The sequence below is a fragment of the Anoplopoma fimbria genome, unplaced genomic scaffold, assembly GCF_027596085.1.
Source record: "Anoplopoma fimbria isolate UVic2021 breed Golden Eagle Sablefish unplaced genomic scaffold, Afim_UVic_2022 Un_contig_11571_pilon_pilon, whole genome shotgun sequence".
NCBI lineage: Eukaryota > Metazoa > Chordata > Actinopteri > Perciformes > Anoplopomatidae > Anoplopoma > Anoplopoma fimbria.
This window is the reverse complement of record NW_026550925.1, coordinates 1,221-6,053: the sequence shown is the minus strand read 5'-3', so window position 1 is coordinate 6,053 and position 4,833 is coordinate 1,221. Positions and strand designations below refer to the sequence as shown.

At 38.5% G+C, this 4,833-nt stretch overlaps 1 pseudogene; it reads left to right on the top strand.

Annotated features, from left to right (window-relative positions):
* Nucleotides 1–411: 411 nt before the first annotated feature.
* On the top strand, nt 412–4,148 carry LOC129115309 (E3 ubiquitin-protein ligase TRIM39-like; annotated as a pseudogene).
* Nucleotides 4,149–4,833: the final 685 nt, after the last annotated feature.

The following is a 4,833-nucleotide window of genomic DNA, read 5'->3' as shown; positions in this document are numbered from 1 at the left end:
GTTCTCACAGGACAGAGACGCTACAAACATGATGATCTTATAGAACATGATGATCTTATAGAATATGATGCATTGATGTTGAGATTAAACAACAAAAGGATATTAAGGAGTTAAAAACATGCAACACACACTTTAATACAGCAGGAATATTAATCCAGAACATCAGATGTAACAATAAAACATTTACAGGGAACATTTTACTGCTCTATGAATAGTTTTTCTTCTCATACTACAAGTACATTTAGCTGATAATACTTATAGTTAAGTTAGGTTTAAATGCAGTAAGTATTTTCACAGTGTGGTATTAGTACTTTTACTTCAGTTATGGTTCTGAATACTTCCTCCACCCCTCCCTCACTGAGAGGAGGAGCAACACTGAAAGAGGAGAGCTGAAGAACCACATTTCCTGAAATGAAAGTTAAAGTTTGTCTGATCAACAGCAGAGCTGCAGTCGAGACAAGTCTCTCTGTTTCTCTGTAAAGAAACATTCAACTGAATCCAGCAGCTTTTTCTCACCAACACAGCAGAATCTCTGACAAACACTGGTGAGTACTCTGTTCTACAAAGACACAATACACTAACTAAATATTTGATCCAAGTTGAGTTTAAACCAGAATCTGAATGTTTAACATCTTGTTTAATCGTATAAAGAATATTAATCCATAGAAATGTGTCATTTTAGATAAAAACAGAGGTAGAAACCAAACCACAGTGACTGAACTCTGTCTAGTTAAAGGTTAGACAGAATACAGTCACAGCCAGCATTAGCTTAAGATAATTCAAAGATCTGTTTCCTGTTTGACCTCAGGCAGGGATCAGCCAGAGGCAAACCTTAAAAATGTTGTTAAACCAGTTTGAATAAAAGGCGGAGTGATCCACCTCCACTAGTTAAGACTTAAAACATTCACTACACAAACAAACTCAGTCTGATCTTTGGAAAACTTGTTTCAAACTCTGACACTGTGATGTGAATTAAATGTTTGAAATCCCAGAGTAATCCACCAAACTATCACGATATATTGCCCACGATGGTCTCACTATAGAGCGATTCTGTGATACTTGGTAAATGCTGGACAATCATCTACGATACATCACGATATCTGTGTAGCCGAAGAAGAAAAAACACCCCTAAAATGGCAGAAAACAGAATTATATATGTATTCAGTGTATTGTGATCAGTTTCACGGAATTTGACAACTGAGATTAAACAATGTACAACAAAGTGTGTATTGCTTTAGCTTAGTGTTTCTAAAACACACACACTGACTGCAACCTGTCCATGTCCACATGTGCCACCACGAGAATCTAAAACAAACGGCAGAACGTAGTTGCTTTGTTGAAAACCAGAAGACCGTCACTATGATAATACAAACGGCAGTAATGTGGATTTTATAGTACCAAGGGTCGGACTCTCCCAGACCCATGAGGTTCTGGGCTTGGAGCAGCCACTGGACCTCAGTGCTAAAGATGCTAGCGCCACAAGGGATTTTATCCATACCAGTACTGTTATTGATACTCCGTATCGGTGCCTTATCGATACTCTTTAGTACTTTTTTTATTATTTGGTGAGAAAAAATGACTATTAAGAAAATAAATCCACATGGCTTTATTATTCTTCTATGTAAACTAATAGTCTTTCTTAAGCAGCCATTCAAGAAGTTACAAAATTTTTAAAAAACATTTTCCGCTTAGAAATTTGCTTATTGATTATCTTTCATACATGATCCTGTTCTTCTGATCAAACTAACGTTACCTGCAGTGGACGAGGATGGACGGCTGATCTCTTATGAAACAAATAATCAAAACATGTGTTATAACAGTTTTCTTTCACACCTTTTGTCCTCAGAGTGTAGACATGTCTGCTGCCAGCTGTCTGCTGACTGAAGATCAGTTTCTGTGCTCCATCTGTCTGGATGTGTTCACTGATCCAGTCACCATACCATGTGGACACAACTTCTGTAAAACCTGCATCACTCAACACTGGGACGTTAATGTCCAGTGTCAGTGTCCAAACTGTAAAAAGGTTTTTAACACCAGACCTGAGCTGCAGATCAATACTTTCATCTCTGAGATGGCTGCTCAGTTCAGACAGTCAGCTCAACAGAAAGCCAGAAACAGAAGCTCAGAGCAACAAGCTGCCAAACCAGGAGAAGTTCCCTGTGACGTCTGCACTGGAACCAAACTGAAGGCCATGAAGTCCTGCCTGGTGTGTCTGGCCTCCTACTGTGAGACTCACCTGGAGCCTCATCTGACAATGTCAGGTCTGAAAAGACATCAGCTGATCGACCCTGTGGAGAACCTGGAAGACAGGATGTGTACGGAGCACGATAAACTGATGGAGCTGTTCTGTAAGACCGACCAGATGTGTGTCTGCATAATCTGCACTTATTCAGACCACAAGACACATGATGTTGTTCCTCTGAAAGAAGAATATGAAGGAAAGAAGGCCGAGCTGGGGAAGACTGAGACTGAAATCCAGCAGATGATCCAGAAGAGAGAACTGAAGATTGAGGAGATCAAACACTCAGTGGAGCTCAGTGAGGAAGATGCAGACAGAGAGATAGCAGATGGTGTTCAGGTCTTCACCGCTCTGAAGGAGTCTGTTGAGAGAAGCCAGGCCGAGCTCATCGACACGATCAAAGAGAAGCAGAGAAAGACAGAGAAACAGGCTGAAGGCTTCATCAAAGAGCTGGAACAGGAAATCTGTGAGCTGAAGAAGAGAAGCACTGAGGTGGAGCAGCTCTCACGCTCTGAAGACCACCTCCACCTTCTACAGAGCTTCACGTCCCTTAAAGCTGCTCCACCCACCAAGGACTGGACAGGAGTCAGAGTCAGTCCACCTTCATATGAGGGGACTGTGGTGAGAGCTGTGAACCAGCTGGAGGAGACGCTCAGTAAACAGATGAAGAAGCTGTTTGAGGCCGAGCTGAAGAGAGTCCAGCAGTCTGCAGTGGATGTGACACTTGATCCTGATACAGCTCATCCCAAACTCATCCTGTCTGATGATGGAAAACAAGTTAAACATGGTGATGTAAGGAAGAATCTCCCAAACAATCCAGAGAGATTTGATTTTTGTATTATTGTCTTAGCGAAGCAGAGTTTCTCTTCAGGAAGATTTTACTACGAGGTTCAGGTTAAAGAGAAGACTAAGTGGGATTTAGGAGTGGTCAGAGAGTCGATCAACAGGAAGGGAATAATCACACCGACTCCTCAGAATGGTTACTGGAGGATATGTTTGAGGAATGAGAATGAGTACATAGCTTTGCTGACCCATCAGTCCGTCTCTCTCTGAAGTCTCAGCCTGAGAAGGTGGGGGTGTTGGTGGATTATGAGGAGGGTCTGGTCTCCTTTTATGACGTTGATGCTGCAGCTCTTATCTACTCCTTTACTGGCTGCTGCTTCACTGAGAAACTCTACCCATACTTTAGTCCATGTCTTAATCATGGTGGTAAAAACTCTGCCCCTCTGATCATCTCTCCTGTCAATCACACTGAGTAGAACAACCAGTGGATTTTATTCAGCAAGACTCCTTCATTTAATGAAATAAATCTATATTATTGCTGAAGTACGGTACATTATACATACATTATTGATTTTTCCCAATTCTGATCAATGAGTTTTTTAAATTTTTCTGTAAATGTTTTTCTATAATTTGTCTCGTTGCTGCTAATCCAACACACAGCTTTTAAGCCATTGATTGATATTATCTAATGTTGTCTAATTAATTCTTATTACTGCATAACCTGCCTTCAAGACTGTTGAATCATCAAAAACATGAACTCAGGAATAAGAAGAATTGACACATTCCTTAAATATCTGGGTGCAAAATTAAAATGTTTTATTTCTTATTTTAAATCAAATGTATTATAAATACTGGAACAAATTATTGAAGAAAGTCATGCACCACTTTTTTATTTTTAGTTTCTTTTTTAATAAAAAAAGGTTTTAGTTTTTATTATTTTTAATTTACCAGAAAAATCAAGATCAATCAAGAAGAAAGAAAATGAATCAAGAAAATCTTATCATGAAACATTCAGCTGCTTTGACCAGAGAAGAACATGTTTGTATTGTGTTATTTTAATTTTAATACAGTCCACATCTGTAGACGTGTGTTAACCTGAAAAAAGTGAAAAAATCCTCAAGAGAATAAAAACAAAGAAAGTTATAACTGGATTTGTCTTTTTTCATGTGATAATAAGTCAAGTACTGTATTTAAGTAAAGTTTTGAGGTAATTTAGTTGTGTATTTCCACTTCATGCTACTTCATACATTTTTCTCCACTACATCTTAAAGGTAACTATTGTACTTTTTATTATACTACATCTCAGAGGTACATATTGTGTTTTTTACTACATTTGTCTGACAGCTTTAGTTTCTTCTCAGGTGACAGTTTTTCATCCCCTTCCTGTCCAGGTAAAACCACGTATCTCCAGATGTGTTGATGTTGAATGTTTGTGATGAACTGAAGGATGAAGTGTTTCCTTTATGTGTTGAGAAAATCCTCCTACTTCTTCAGATAAATAAACTCTTTAAAAAGCCTCTTGGATCAGCTGGAAAATGCATCGTCACAAAGCTGAAAACAGGCTGTTTGTTCTTTTTAGAGATACGAGGTTCTCACAGGACAGAGACGCTACAAACATGATGATCTTATAGAACATGATGATCTTATAGAACATGATGATCTTATAGAACATGATGATCTTATAGAACATGATGATCTTATAGAACATGATGGTGTTATAGAATATGATGCATTGATGTAGATTAAACTAACAAACAGGATATTAAGGAGTTAAAAACATGCAACACACACTTTAATACAGCAGGAATATT